The 16,809-nt window shown below is 47.0% G+C and overlaps 1 protein-coding gene across 2 annotated transcripts in view; it reads left to right on the top strand.

Annotated features, from left to right (window-relative positions):
* Positions 1-16,809, top strand: part of SK (small conductance calcium-activated potassium channel) — a 576,811-nt gene that overhangs the window by 94,267 nt on the left and 465,735 nt on the right. For both annotated transcript variants that reach the window (XM_075889441.1, XM_075889442.1), the window contains exon 2: positions 15,157-15,280. The gene's annotated coding sequence lies outside the window, so the exon portion shown is untranslated. The remainder of the gene's footprint in view (positions 1-15,156; positions 15,281-16,809) is intronic.

The raw sequence follows: 16,809 nt of genomic DNA, 5'->3' as shown, positions 1-16,809 counted from the left end.
CTTTTGCTTTGTTATGACGATACACACACACACACACACACACACACACACACACACACACACACACACACACACACACACACACACACATACATACATATATATATAAGCGCTGTATATTAACCTGTATAATGGGCAAGCTACCTCCGTTTACGATCCCGCGATTTATTCACTTAGAAGAAAGTCCCGCAGCAAATTTTTCTGTTCTTTTCGCATACAGCCGTCAATTTTGAGCGAACGGTGCGTAATTACAGGCGGCCCAGTTATTTCGAAAGAGCGCTTTGTGTTCCGAGACGCTGTTTCTGACAGGAGTGAAATTACAACTACCCGTAAGTAATGGACCGCCAACAGACGACGGCCGAAACAGAGAGAAAGATGAAAAGACCGTTATTACTGAGGCCGTTGCGCCTCCCTCTCTTCGGGGTACACTTAGCAGTCACACGAGTCGCGACTTCACCTCAACAACGGCCGGGCAAGTTACATATAAGCCTTCCAAGTAGCTTCCCATTGCTATAGTTAGCTCCGGCCGACTGCTCTGCACTTTAAAATGGCGACGGGGAAGAGTGGTGAGTAACGATGACAAGTAAAAAAAAATATTTGCTCCAAATTGCGGTGGCATGTTTTACAGTAGTTATCACTACAAGATAACAAAGCTCTCGTTATCTCTCTTGATAACTTTCAGTTTTGCAAGTGTATATATACGCTCACACATGCAAACACATGCACAAACACTCATAAAAAATTGGCAGATCCCACGTACAGTAGGAATCAATGATATGCGAAGTACGAGTGAGAAATGTTGATATGTCACTTTCAAATCAGCACAACGTTACGAGGTGGAGGTAGATGATGCCGTACACGACTTTCGTGTCATGATTATCATGTTTGTATGTGTCGTTTACCTTCGTCATCTATTCACGTCACGTGATACCAAATTTAGTATATGTGGAGCTAGCGAAACGGCCGCGAGCACGCTATGAGCGTGGTATGTTGTCGTCTTTTTATATGACACACGTGTCAGGATTATCATGTTTGCACCGGTCATATACTTCGTCATTCATTCACGTCACGTAACACCGAATTTGGTATATGTGGAGCTTGCAAAACGGCCACGAGCGCATCATTAAGGGCCCAATATACTCCAATGTAGCGTTGACGTGCGCGCACGCTGAGCACAGCGACGCTACGTTAGCAAAACGCGATCACTCTATAGTCTGACGCCAGGCGCGACCAGCGTCCGTCGGCGCACGCCGCAGGCAACCGGCGCGAAACGCAACATGCTGAATTTCGCGCCGATGCGTTACCCAGACAGCACCGCGTCTCCCTCTTTTCGGGATGGAGGGACGCTGGACGTGCCTAAACGCGCACGCGTCAAAGCAACGCAGCGCGGCGCGTGCCTGCGAGTACTATATGGCAGGACCGGTGCCTGGTGGCGACGCCGGCCTGACGCGACGAAATGAACGCCGGCGAGTACGCGCACCGCGTCACGTCAAAATGTATTGGCGCCTTGGCTGTGCATGACATATAGTCATTTCCTCACATGACACGCATCTCATGATTATCATGTTTGCACCAGTCACATACCTTCGTCATCCATTGGCATCACGTAATACCAAATTTGGCATATGTGAAGCTAGAGAAACGGCCGCGAGCGCATCATGAGTTTGGCATGTAGTCATGTTGTTACATGACATGAATGTCGTGACTATCATGTTTGGATGTGTCATTTACCTATGTCGTCCGTTCGCGTCGCATAATACCGAGTTTGTTACATGTGAAGCTAGCGAAACGGCCGCGAGCGCATCATGAGCGTAGCATGTAGTCATCTTGTTACATGACACGCTTCTCATGTTTATCATGTTTGCACTACAGGTTTTCCCGCTCACTTTATTCCAACTGCCAACTTAAATATTCTGCACGCCATTGAAATAATCTGAGCGCCAAGCTCTTGAATTTACGTGCCAAACATTTATTCCAAGCACCAACATATTTAATCCAAGTGCCAACTATTGTTGCCTAGTATTTTCTCGATGTATACGCGTGCTCGGATGTTCGGCTGGCCACCGTCGTGGCGCACCCATTTATTGGGCTAACTGTTGCCAACTGCAGATTTGGGTGCACGTTAAAGAACCCCAGATGGTCGAAATTTCCGGAGCCCTCCACTACGGCGTCTCTCATAATCATATGGTGGTTTTGAAACGTTAAACCCCACAAACCGACCGACTGTTGCCAACTGCATTAGTAGTGGAGCACTGCTGAGATTCACCCCCTTTCCGTGGTACGTACCTACTTTACCATGATGATAATTTTACGGCAGGCTTCTCAGTAGCACATACATGATAAGATGGTGATAGCTCTCGGCGAACGACACAGTGAAAAAATTGCCAAATTGCTTCTCTGTTAAAAAAAAGAAAACGTACATATGATTTTTTTCACGTCATATAACGCTAGAGCCATTCCTTTAGTCCAGACTAGCACTCACGTATTTCACTCTAAGGAACGTACGAACTGCTACAGGGCTGGTCTTCGTATTTACATTGACGGCTCTGTTACGCCTGCATCATCCGCCATTGGTGTCTGGATTCCGTATGCCAATGTCACCATCTCTGCCCCTCTCGGCCATTGCACTTCACCACAGCCCCATAACTGGCTGTAGTACGAACTACGGGCTGTCTTGAACTACATATAGTCGGCCAGACAGCTGAGTCTTGGGTCATATTTACTGACTCAAGGGCGGTGCTGTGATCTCTGAAGTCTCCACGAATGCAGGACCAACTCGTCATGAACATCAAACGCTTATAGAACATAGCCTGTGACCTCCATCATCACATTGTTCTGCAATGGATACTTGCCCACTGCGGAATGCAAGGCAATGTCCAGGCTTATGACGCTGCCAAAGCTGGGCATGACGCTTCAACAAAAATTGCCGTGATGCGCTTCTCTGTACAAGATGCTGCGAAACCCGTATCGGAACATACTTGGCGCCTTCAGTGATCCCTCTGGCAAGAGGAAACATGCTTACACAGCATTTTATTACATGAAGCATGCACCAAATACTTTAGGAAGAAGTTTGGACTGTCGGACTTACCATTGTGCACCCGATGTAACGTCCCAGAAGATCTCAATTATGTCCTCTGTGTATGTACGCTATACGCACCAGAAAGACAGTCCTCACGGCAGCCTTAGATCTCGAAAGGGACTCGAACTAGGAGTTCCCACATATTCTGTGCCCATGCAAAGCAGCTCCAGTGCATTACGCGCCTCAAAAGCACTGCTGACTTTCTTGTGGGGCACAAGCCTGAATTAAATTTTGTAAATAGTGCAGTTAAGTGTGTGGCTGTATGTGTTATGTGTTTATCACTGTATGTATCACAATCATCACCCAGCCACTCGAGTATAGGTGCAAAGCCAGACATACATATCCATCTCTTCATTAAAATATTTCTATCCCTCCTTCCGTTTAGTCAAGTGGCCTGAAGGAGGCCTATAGCCTCTCCTTACGGGCACAGCTGTGCTGTTGCGTAGAGAAGCAGGGAATTTCCCAGTCGATACTGCTTCGATGCTGGCTGCACAATGTCCTGGACGATTCTGCTTCGTCACACACGCAAAGAAAACAATCAAAACACGCACACTGACGTACGAACGTGAACACAGCGTGGTCACTGATATGTATGTCCCCCTTGTGCTCGATAACGGTGGACGGAAGACAGGAACTGAAGTCACTTGCGAGTTACGTATTGGTAAACTATGGCAAGTTTCAGTGTTTATTAATAGTAGTGTAAGCCAAGGAGTAATCACCAGACTAGCTGTCGAGCTCTCAACGCTACACAGCGAAGTCGGTAGGTAGCAACTGGCGAGTGTCGCTGGCGGTCGGATAATGACAACGCCCAGGTTAGCCACGAACACTGATGAGTGTCGGGAACCGAGGGTAGGAATCATGCACGTGTAGAAAAACGAACTGCACAAGCCTAGCAGGTTCTACATTGTCCGGTTTGGTATAGATTCTGACGCAGTCTCCGTACGCGGGGGAGGCAGCAGCGCACGCGCCGCAGCTGCGAAACGCGCCGCTTCCCACGAACCACGAGCGTGGCAGATTAGAGAACTCCGGGAAAGGCCATCCCAAGCGTTAGAGTACTCGATGTGCACCGTGGACTCATCGCATTCTCTGGTGCGGACCACCATCACGTGCCCTTACGAAGGTGACACCATCGCATCTCACGGGATCGCGCGTGTTTGGGTGGCGATGGTAGCAGTGGCTAGTGAGGTAGACGTATGTACGTTGCTGGGTGTCCGTAGGCCAGAACACGCCCACTCGTCGCGATGATCACTGTAACAGGTAAATAACACCTGACTACACCTCTAGCTTCATGCACGCTTTGACGCATGCTGACGCATGTTTGTTTCTATCCAATTCTTTTTGCAATATCAGGCCATCGAGTCAGCCTCCAAGCTTGTGCCTAGCGGAATATTTGGGCTGCGCGCCTGGCAAGGTAATCGTGAAATGCTGTGCCGAATGGTTGATATATAGAACCCCGCAAGTGAGTGTGCCTTCTATACTCCGCTAAGGTTGGCAAGACAGTAAAACTGCCGTTTGTAAGTAAACTATACTAAGACGTGCTATAGTGCACAAAAAGCATGACATAAAGCAATGCACACTCGTAACATAGACTTCAACAGAGAACAGACACAAGCACTGTAATTCAGTAGGAGTTTAGCGCTCCTAGGCAATGAAATATGGCTCTTCCGACAGCCCAGAGCTCGAACTTATAGTGAAGCGCGACGTGGTAGACGTTTAAATGGGACGACGTGGTGTGTCCCTAGCGTGCGTTTCGTGCCCACAAGCGAGCGTCTCTTCGCTATGTCACCACCGGAATCCGCTTACGGGGGTATTAAGGATAAGACTTCGTGTTAGCAGCGGTGTGCATGCAAGAGCAACCTATCAGCTTTGACGAGTACACAGAAAAGCAGGTACAGCTTGGCAAGTTGCTGCGATGTCGTATTGAATACGCGTAATATATGCAAAGAACAGATGGCCTTTTTCCGGCCAGTAGACTGGGCAAGCTGGTTGAAATGCGCGGTAGCTCAACAGATACGCAAAAGCGCAAACCAAAGAAAAAAAAACGTGGAAGACGCAAGCATCCTGTCTCTTGTACTTTCGTTCAAGTATTTTTCTTACAAATTACACAACGATAGAACTCCGGTCGCTTGAACTTGGTTCATTGCGGTATATACGGCTGCTCTCGACGTAACCCAACAATCATTGGAATGAGCTTACTCAACCCAGACCCCCCCCCCTCCCCCCTCCATCATTCGGCGAACTCGTTCTAATCAGTGTCGGCAGCTATTTGCAGTATCATTTCCTCGAAGCCATCCTCATTCCGTCTCTACAATCGCGAAAGCGTCTTTCGACACCGTAGCCGCTTGATACGACCAAACCAACTGTGTGTTAGGGCAGTGGCCCAAAAACTAAAATGGGTGCCTCATCTTAGTGATTGTAGCTCTTATAACTTAATAAAACATTTGTGGCGCATCTGATACAAGCCAGGAGAAAAAGAACGAGACAAAATAGGGCACCAGACTTGCAACAGCTTAAATTTTTTCCTAACATCACCCAAATATGCTTACAAAATGCCCACAAAGAGGGGGCGCAGCACAAACGACTATCACGTTGCACGAACAAATGAAATGGCAGCATATCCACGGAGTGAATGATGGAGAGTGGGGCGAAGCATTCGTCCGTCCATTCGTTCTTGCTTCCGTCCGTCCATGCATCCGTCTGTGTGACCGTCCATCCGTCCGTCCGTGCGTGCGTCTGTTCGTGCGTCCGTCCCTACGTTCGTCCATGCATCCGCCCCTGCGTCCGTTCATGCGTCCACCCATGCATCTGTCTGTGTGTCCGTTCGTCCATCTATTCAACACTCCAAGTACCACCATCTCGCATCTTTTAATGATATATTCCTCATATAGAAGCACCGCCATCCAGCGGACATTACAAGGACTAAACGAGAGGTGGCACACGCACACTTTCTTACGGCTTGCACTTCGGGTCTACTTCCCAGCTTTAACCACCTCGAGTTTATGGTAAATACTAGTTCACTGTATTCATGGCACTGCGGCTCAACGCTCGCTAAACCTTTCTAAAACGAAGGAGGTTACGCCCAGCGAGTATAACGTAGGAACCTTTTTCTGTCAGATAATGCTCAATGTACATGCCAGTGGTTGCTAATGGAGATCGCAGCGTGCGCCTTAACTAAAAGCCGAATGCTCCTGTGTCTCATTCCCCCTTAGCAGCCATTGGCATGTACATTGAGCACTATCTTTTATTGTTCAACAACGCACAGAAGAAATCTCCCACCGGCACCACCTTGGAGGTCAAAATGTTATACTTGCTACACACTACAACGGCTACGAGGGACGAACGGGTGCCGCTATAAAGTGCTTCGCCCCTAAAAACAGACAAGAAAACTATCACACAGTGCTATCTGGAAATGAGTGTTCCTCCTTTTACAAAGTCATCGACGGGACACTGACGAACTCGTTCCCCTTCCTATGTTCCCCTTCCTTTTATTTATTTATTAAATAAATAAATAAAATAAAAGTATGTGACATGCCTCAAGTACTTCATGTGCTAACGTTTTCCTGCTTCGTCCTGCCACCCAAGTTTCTCCGAACACTGGAGCGCAGCCGAACGAATCACAATGGAGCGGCAGGTATACACCGTTTTTAATTGATAATAAATGATCCATAATGCGATCATTAAGACAGCGTCCTGTTTGGCCTATGTACGCCTTGCCACAGCTCAACGGAACTTCATAAACAACGCCCACCATGCAACGCGGAACTGGCCAGGCGTGCTTCCTTTCGCTCGAAAGCTTCGCTTTTCGTGAAGATATGCGGGCCCAAAGCTGCGAGAGTTTGCCGGCTGCAGATCCGAAGGCCTCGGGCTTGATCAGGGCTGCGGTGGTCGCATTTGCTTGGAGGCGAACTGGTTGAGGCCCGCGTGCTGTTTGATGATGTCACACGTTAAAGAACACCGGATGATCGAGATTCCTAAAGCGCTCCAGTACGGCGAAGCTCCTAATTACATAGTGATTTGGGGATGTAGAACCCAAGGTATTGTGTTGTCTTTGTTTGGAAACATAGCTTTCAAATAAGTTTTCCAGCCTGCACTTGGCATTGCAACCTTCAGAGTAACCAGCCAGATTAGAAGCAATGCGCATTAGGAGAGCCGAAATTTGCATTGACTGGGGAGTCAACGTCCCTCAGAATTTCGCTGCTGTGTACCATGGTCAATGTTTGTCCTAAGTTACATGCACTGCATAAATTTGTTCTTGCTGCTCGATGCCCACGAACGAGTGACGTATTGGTCGTCTCTCTCTCTCTCTCTCTCTTTCTGTTTTTATTTGCTCACAGAAGCCAATAAAGAACCTCTGTAACAAGGCTTTCGCAATGTGTGCCTTTCATTCTCCAGGCCAAATGACCTACGTACTTGCGCTTCGAATAAAAAACGCAAGAACGTTAACCCTTCCGTTTCGCTTAAGTCCTCTTGTTCTGTAGTTTTGTGACATACTCAAACTGATTTCTCTTTTTTCATCTTTTTTTATACTTCAGCCGTTTACCTTCTCCAAAATCCCATGACCTTTATAGCAACAACTTCATGACAGGAATCAACTAAGCGAGATGACTTTGAGATCAATGATATTGAAGGGGCTTTCCCGTTGTGTTCTAACTGCAATCTTTCGTTTATAACTAAAGCCCAAACCAGGGTTCTCGTTCAGTCCGTTCGAACTTCCTTTCTTTCTTTCTTTCTTTCTTTCTTTCTTTCTTTCTTTCTTTCTTTCTTTCTTTCTTTCTTTCTTTCTTTCTTTCTTTCTTTCTTTCTTTCTTTCTTTCTTTCCTTCTTTCTTTCTCTCTTTCTTTCTTCCTTCCTTTCTTTCTTTCTTTCTTTCCTTCTTTCTTTCTTTCTTTCTTTTTTTCTTTCTTTCTTTCTCTTCAAATGAAGAATTGCGCCCCGTATTTGCCTGCTCTGCTTATATTTCACTGCCTATACCTTAAAAATACCTATAAAAAAGAAAAAAAACTTTGACTGTATTAATAATATTGCTACGTAGCGCTTCTCTACGCTGCCGCTTACAAAAGATTATGACGCCATCTACGACGCAGGCAATACGTGTTGCCGATGGCGGTACTGTACCAGTAATCGTAATGTGCACTGCTCGTGTCAGCATTGCCGGTCGTCACGCCGTGGTCCTTTTTGCCGTGCTAGCCTGCTGCCCTCATGACCTCATACTTGGCCTTGATTTTCTTTCGGCACACTCGGCCTTAATTGATTGTTCGTCAGGTACCCTCAGCCTTGATCTACCAATCTTTGCTGACTACTATGCAAAGCCCACCAGCCGCTTGAGCCCAACCACTTTCGTTCGCCTGCCACCTCGAGCCGTCACGTACGTGTCTTTGTCATCGACCCCTCCCGTTCCTGACGGTGATTATATCGTTACGCCAATTACTGACGTTCGGCTGACGCGCAGTGTTACTGTGCCCTATACCATCGCGACCATAGCGGATAACTGTGTGTTACTTCCGCTCCTTAACTTTGGTTTCACCCCTCAAGTGTTGCCCTGCCAGATGTCTCTAGCCCAGCTAACTGCCATAACAGAGGACGATGTCAGTGTTGTCGCTGTATCTGCTCCTGATCGAAGCGCAGTCTCACGGTCACCCAGCTCAGACGATGGTATGTTTCGAAACATGATTGGATCGGAGCTGTCGCCTCACCAGGCCAACGCTCTCTGCCAAGTTTTGGCCTCATACAGTGACATTTTCGACACCGACGATCGTCCCTTGGGCCAGACTAAAATTGTCACTCACCGAATCAACGCTGGTGACTCTGCGCCCATTCGCCGTCGGCCGTACCGCGTGTCAGCGTCTGAGCGAGAAGTGATTCAGAAAGAAGTGGCCAAAATGCTTACGAAAAACGTAATCGAACCATCAACGAGCCCTTGGGCATCTCCCGTGGTATTAGTAAAAAAGAAAGACGGCTCATGGCGTTTCTGCGTTGATTATCGCCACCTCAACAAAATTACCAAAAAAGACGTGTACCCTCTACCACGCATTGACGATGCCCTTGATTGCCTCCATGGCGCCACCTTCTTTTCATCCCTCGACCTCCGATCTGGCTACTGGCAAATTGCTGTAGATGACATGGACCGAGAAAAGACCGCCTTCGTTACCCCTGATGGTCTTTACCAATTCAAGGTCATGCCATTCGGGCTCTGCAACGCTCCAGCGACCTTCGAGAGAATGATGGACACGCTCCTACAAGGATTTAAATGGTCGACATGTTTGTGTTACCTGGACGACGTGATCATTTTCTCACCTACCTTTGCAACCCACCTTGAACGCCTTTCGACCATTCTATCCATATTTCGACGGGCCGGCCTGCAGCTCAATTCCTCCAAGTGCCACTTTGGTCTTCGTCAGATTACCGTATTGGGTCACCTTGTTGACGTTGCCGGCGTACGGCCAGACCCGGCGAAAGTACGCGCTGTAACAAACTTCCCAGTCCCACGCTCTGTCCATGATGTTCGCAGTTTTGTGGGCCTCTGCTCCTACTTTCGCCGGTTCATGAAAAACTTTGCGGCACTCGCACGGCCACTCACCGACCTTCTCAAACAAGACGTCCCATTTTCTTGGGGCCCCCCTCAAGCGGACGCCTTCTCTCAGCTAATCACCGCTCTAACGACACCTCCTATTCTTGCACATTTCGACCCCGATGCTCCCACAGAAGTGCGAACAGACGCGAGTGGTCACGGAATTGGTGCAGTTTTGGCGCAAATTCAGCGGGGCAACGACCGTGTAATCGCGTACGCGAGCCGTCTGCTTTCTAAGTCTGAACGCAATTATTCTATAACAGAACGGGAATGTCTCGCTCTTGTTTGGGCGGTTTCGAAATTCCGTCCTTACTTGTATGGCCGCCCTTTCCGTGTCATCACAGATCATCACGCGCTGTGTTGGCTTTCTTCTCTGAATGACCCCACTGGACGACTTGGTCGTTGGGCATTACGCCTACAGGAGTATTCCTACTCGGTTGCTTATAAGTCTGGACGTCTCCATCTGGACGCCGATTGCTTATCCCGCTACCCTGTTGATCAGCCCGACGAACCAGACATCTAGCCTAGCCTCAGCGTCATGTCAATGTCCCAGTTTCTTCAGATTGGTGATGAACAACGTCGTGATGCTTCTCTGCGACAACTTATTGACCGTCTCGAATCTGCTCCGAACGACACGTCACTTCGCATGTACGTACTCCTCAATGGCACGCTGTACCGTCGTAGCCTCCAGCGAGATGGCCCTGAGCTCCTTCTTGTCGTGCCGAAAAATTTGCGTTCAACCGAGCTTCACGATGAACCAACTGCTGGTCATCTGGGTGTATCTCGGACGTATGACCGCGTGCGTCGCCGCTTCTTTTGGCGCGGTCTCGCCCGGTCCGTTCGCCGTTACGTGTCCTCCTGCGATAAATGCCAACGTAGGAAGCGACCTACTGCGCCCCCGGCTGGACTTCTTCAACCGATCTCCATCCCAACCGAACCTTTCTTCCGTGTTGGTATAGATCTTCTCGGTCCTTTTCCCGAGTCGAAATCGGGCAACAAGTGGGTCGCTGTTGCTATAGACTACGCGACTAGGTATGCCATCACTCGAGCGCTCCCCACCAGCACCGCTACTGACGTTGCGGACTTTTTGCTCCACGACGTCATCCTACAGCATGGCGCTCCTCACCAATTACTCGCAGATCGTGGCCGCGCATTTTTGTCCCGTGTGATCGACGATCTTCTGCGCTCTTCCTCGACGCACCACAAGCTGACCACTTCCTACCATCCCCAAACAAATGGCCTTACCGAACGGCTAAATCGGACCCTAACGGACATGCTCGCGATGTATGTGTCCTCCGACCACCATGACTGGGACCTGGCGCTACCTCACGTGACCTTCGCGTACAATTCTTCGCGCCACGACACCACTGGTTATTCACCCTTTTATTTGCTTTATGGCCGTGATCCGACGTTACCACTCGACACCTTACTTCCAACCACTACCACGCCGTCAACCGAATATGCACGCGACGCTATTGCTCGTGCCGACCACGCACGTCAGATCGCCCGCTCTAGACTTTCGGCTTCGCAAGCCACCCAGAAAGCCATCTACGACAGCCGGCATGCTGACGTTCACTTCTCACCCGGTTCTCTTGTTCTCCTGTGGTGCCCAGTTCGTCGAGTTGGCTTATCAGAGAAGTTATTGTCTCGCTACATGGGTCCTTACCGTATCATCCGCCAGGTAACCGACGTCACCTATGAGATCATTCCTGCATCTGAGACCACAAGCCTGCCTGCAACCACACCCAGTGATGTTGTGCACGTCAGCAGGCTAAAACCTTACCACCTGCCTACTGAGGACCGTAGTTAATGTGCACTGAGACGGCGCTTTTACCGCCGGGGGGGGGGGGGGGGGGGGTAATGCTGACGTATCAGCGGTCAGAAGACGACAACGAGGAAGTGGTCTGTCGGTTGTGCGTGCTGCTTCCATCTTAGTCGACGCCATACGCATCATTTTGAATATAGATTTTAAATAGACACACCTCGTGTCATTTTTACGTAACAATATACCCGCTCATGACAATAATTAGGAACGCAATCTCGCGTTTAGAAGTTTCCGGGCAAGTCAGCAATCATAAACAAAGTGACGGGCTGGTTTGGAGGCCACCTTGAACCTGTGCTACCGAGCACTGTCCTTGATACATCGTCTAGAATGTCTACACTGCATGTAATTGATATCCTTCACAACAGGGCATTGTCATGCGAAGGCCGCTTTAGAGCGCGATGGGCGCGACCTCGCACGTACACGTGCAAAAGAGCAGCACGTCCACATGATGACGCACATCCGTGCGGACCGAAATATACACGCGTACAGGCGGGCGTAGAGACGCCTAGTTTTTCTCTGGGGCAAAAAGGAGGAATTTTGGCCTCAGTAAGTCGTGATAGTGGTTAAAAAATGCTAGAACAAAAGCGTTGGGCGAGTTTATTGAACAGCTCCCCGAACGATGATGATGGCCTAAATATATGGCTCACACCTACTCTGGAGATTTGTCGACAAACGAGTAAATAAATATAAGGGACCACATACTATTTGTATATTTATTGATAATAAATTGGCTATAGAATATAGTAATTATTACTAATTTAGAGGTTTGCGAATAAAACCGCCTTGATTTAAGAACCTTTCTACAGCAGAACAGCCACACAGACAGAACAGCAGACAATTACCTAATGGGGAGGCTCCCAATAAGAGAATAATATATATATATATATATATATATATATATATATATATATATATATATATATATATAATAAAATCCAATTTATTTGATTAAAAGCCGCTTTAAAAATATTTTTCCTCAGTAACTTGAAGCGACTATGCGATAAAAATTAATGCTCAATTATTTTATCCTTGTTACCAAATGAGGAAAGAGGGGAAGGAGCCAGACCAGATCTATGCATACAATAATCGAATTTCGGAACTCTACAGCGTAATTTCATAAAAATAAGTGTCCAATCTTTCCTGTTCCTCTTCGGTTTCTTCGTTGGATTTTCTGAGCCTTCCCCACCCCTTTATTGGTATCAAGCAACAATCAAGATAATTACCTTAAAACCCTTTCGGCGTTTGCGCGCTAGTGCGTGAGTATTTCAGGCACGTTCTTTCAGGCACTGACACGCTTAACTTTCCACGCTCCTCTCAGCGCGGAATAAGTTTCGCCATCGATACTTCCTCAAGCACTTTCTCTTCCGTCTATCGGAAGTGGTCAGGCTTTCCGGATGTTTCCTATATCTCTCTGCGACCAATCGGGCACCTTTTTGTTTTTCGTTTTCCGGAACAAAAAACCCATTATCCGAAGCACGTTCTTGACGTCGCTGATTCGTTTCTTTCTAGGACTCCGCTTATAGTGCGTCTCTCGATCACTTCAATGGTTCCTCTCCTCGTGGTGTAAACAAAAGTGTCCACTTTATCCGGACTCTTCGGGTGAGAATGGACAAATAGAACGTGCGAAGCGGCAGATCTATGCAGAGTGTGGAAAGGATGAGGAAGCAGGCTGAGAATCAGCGGTGATGTTTTATTTCCCCAAGCCACTTCCTCGAAGTACTTTCTTGGGAAACAGAAAAAGGAAAAGAAAAAAATGCTATCGAATTAGGAAGTCAATATATGAGGGGAGGGCTTGTTGCTGTTCTCGCTATAACTTGTTGCAAAAGACAAAAAAAAATAATAAAAGAAGAAAAAAGAACCAATGAGTCACGCCCTGGGGCTCCTCCGTGTTTTTACGTCTCTGACTTTCGGTGTAGGTTTTGCGTTATCCCGTCATTCTCCATCTTGTTAATGCGACCGGGGTTGGCAGGCGGCAACGCTACCACCTGCCACCATCCCCCTAATGGCATGCGAGCGGCTGCCTGGTGCGCGCGACTCACCGCGCGTCGATTTGAGCGACGACTTAGCACGACTTCGCACGCCGTTGTCACGCACTTCACGTGCTTCCAGAGCAGAGTGCTACGCAAGCTTCACGCCCTAAGCTATCGAAAGGAGAGCCGCGCGGTGGTGTTCTAGAAAAACCTCGGAGATGAAAGTTCGGCCCGAAAAGAGGTTCTTCTCTGGACCTCGTCCTCGGTACGACTAGTGATCGAAAAGAAAAGGAAAGAGAATGTGGGGGTAAGAGAGAGGTGGAAATGAGCAAAGAGAATGAAGGAAAAGAAGCTTCTTGACGGAGCATGGGAGAGGGATCGGCTGATCGCGCGGGATTCTCCCCATTTTTGTTCTCCCGCGTTAGCGGGACGTGAAATCACATCTGCTGCACATTCATTGCGAGCCTCGCAAGAAGGTTATCTGCCTTCGGGCAAAAAAAAAAGAGAGAGAGGATGACAGAAAAAGAGAAAAAGTACAAAGGCGGAGCTTAGCTCGCCTGTATAGGACAGGCTCTTTTTTTTTTTTACTGCAAAGGGGCTTGAATAATGAAACGTTCTTTGGGGAGGGGGGGGGGGGAGTGCAGGATAAAATACTTGTAATTTGCTTTTCTGGCGGATGCAAAATTATGCTTCATTGATCGAAGCGATCACGACGGCGCACGTTTTGCGCGTTTGTTTTGTATTCCGATCCAAGTTTCTGCGCGTATATGTGCGTTTGTCCGTTCAATTGGCGCTCCTAAGTAAACTCGTTCGGTCACTACACCTCAACTCGGTTACTTTGGCAGGTCACTGAACTATGAAATGAACTAATCATAACTTCTCCGACGCTTCAGGTAGGAAGTGGACTGGGGAGGGCGTAGGTATTACCATAGGGATTTGAAGGGTTTCGCAAAAGGCAGAATGGTTTCGCTGGGGTCAGTGACACATTAATTGTACTATACAGACCGGAGTTGTCTTCTTTTTTTTTCTAATATACAGCTTGCGCGATGACATGTTTCACGTCCCTCTTTCGTGGCTCGGCTCACACTTACACTATAATCGTATTTCAGCTTTTGTCGTCGATAAACACATCGTGATTTGGTGTCCACCTGTCTCGTTTATCTGCCCTCTCTTCATGTTCAGAGCATTGAGCAAAAGATAAGATATTTTGCAAATGAGGCACCAGTTCACCCAACATGTTATTCTACAGATATTGCTGTATCACGTCAATAAACTCAATCTTAGTTCATCGTCTATTGCTTGTGTTCCTGGTTTCTACACACGATTCCGAGATTTCTGGAATCCTTCTTACTTAATTTTTGCATTTATTAAAAAGGCAGAGGCTACAACAATAGGTAAAGTATATATATATATATATATATATATATATATATATATATATATATATATATATATATATATATATATATATATATATATATACGAGTATTATTAGCGTTCTTTTTCACACTGTTGCGTCAGAGTTTATTACATTCCTCCAAATATCGGCCACCGGACTTTCTCGTTATCGCTACATTAAATATGAAAAGAACTGGTTACCTTATATTTGAGAAACTACTGTAGTGAAGCTTCTGGGCAAGTATCTCTCAGCTAATATACGCATTAATTTTTTGAAGGTAGTGTTTCAACGCTATTCGTGCCCTCCGTCTTGCAGGTCGCCGGCGATACCTGACAAGCGCATCCTTGCGACGAACGTATCCTCCTGCCGATATCACCGAGCCTCTTCGACCGATGCTCCTGCTTTTGGCACGTTCCTGTCCTCATCCACTGAGTGAATGGTAAGCCTGCCATGCTTCATTAAAGCTCACTCACAGTGGACGTATTGAAGCAGAAGGTTACGCAACCACTGTTGCGTCACTTTAAGGTGGAAGTCGCTGCAAACACGCTTTCAAACGCGATGTTGCAAGCGCACTTCACTTTGATGTCGCAACCGTACGTGGTCCATGCGTTTTTTTGTTTTTGAGAAATGTTGTAGAATGATTCAGTTGGGAGTCCGGACTCGCGAACTGCTCCTCTGCTTTTCAATGTAGGATGGAGTGTTAAGTGCAAGCATCGTTTCTTTAGCCATCTTTTACAAGAAGCCGACTTAGTATACTCTGTGCCGTCGTCGTCGTAGTAGTAGCAGAAGCAGTAGTAGCAGTACTAGTTGTATTATTTGTAGTGGTATGAATAGCAGCCGCAGTAGTAGTAGTAGCAGTACAGTACCTGACCAGATGGGAGGTAATGGAGTAAAATATGTGGCAGATCCCTCTTTTTATAGGAATCGGTAAAACACGAAAGTGAAACATGTTTTCACGGGGATAGGTTGGTCGCTGAGGCAGTGGCTTTTTGGAGGTAAAAAGAAGGACTGCGCGTGGCGTCTTTTGATGCTTGTTTCTTCTTTACGCCGGCTTCAGTCGCGTCTGTTTGGTGCCTTGTTTTACGTAGTCATTAGAAATAGGAGGCGCTCGCTTTAATGAGCGCCCGTTTGTAACAGCGCTATTGTATTGTCGTATCCCCTACGTCCTTGTTTGCTGGCGTTGAATATATTTTGAAGAATCTGTCTAGATTGATAAATTTTAGTGTGAGGACTTTGATGCCAATAATTTCACTATCATACGCTCATTATTTTAAGAAAAAATTGAAGGCAAAAGTTTCATTTTCATATCTCGTGATGAAACATCAGGCATGACGTTACGGATATACATGTATATTTTTTGTGTTTCGGTGACATTGGCAGAACAATATTTTCTGAATATTGGCATCTTAAGTGTATAGTGACCTCATAGCACAAGGTTATTAATTTGGGCAATTAGAAACTAAGTAAAACTCAGCATCTTCGAAATCAATGACGTCTCGGTGCTTGGTGCGAGAATTTACACGTGGCGTCGACTCGTCGAGCACATTTTCTTTGTTTGCGTTTTTTTCGCTTACAAAGCGTCTCTTAGTGGTAAGAATGAAGTTTTTGGTATTGTGAAATTGTAATTTACCCTCCATTTTAGCGTGAGAGTGTGGGTTCGAATCGTGGCTCCAGCGGCCGGAATTCGTAGGAAGCCAATCACAAGAATTTTCTTGTACTTGAAGTGATCTGTATATTATGCAAATTCAGGCCGCTTAACTTCAGCCGGAATCCCCCGATGCGGCGTCCTTCGAAATATAATCGCTGTCTTAGCTGGCAAAACATGAGACCTTAATTAGTTCAATCGTTACATAAGGCTTCGTGTCAGCTGTATCTTGTGGTTATTCTGCAATATTCTGGAACTTCGTATTATTTTATTTCTTCTTAATAGATCATAAATATATTGCACTTTGTCATACAAACGTCACT

This window comes from Rhipicephalus microplus, chromosome 3, assembly GCF_043290135.1.
Source record: "Rhipicephalus microplus isolate Deutch F79 chromosome 3, USDA_Rmic, whole genome shotgun sequence".
In the NCBI taxonomy this organism is placed as follows: domain Eukaryota; kingdom Metazoa; phylum Arthropoda; class Arachnida; order Ixodida; family Ixodidae; genus Rhipicephalus; species Rhipicephalus microplus.
The sequence above is the reverse complement of the archived record's forward strand: the minus strand, read 5'-3'. Positions and strand labels throughout refer to the sequence as shown.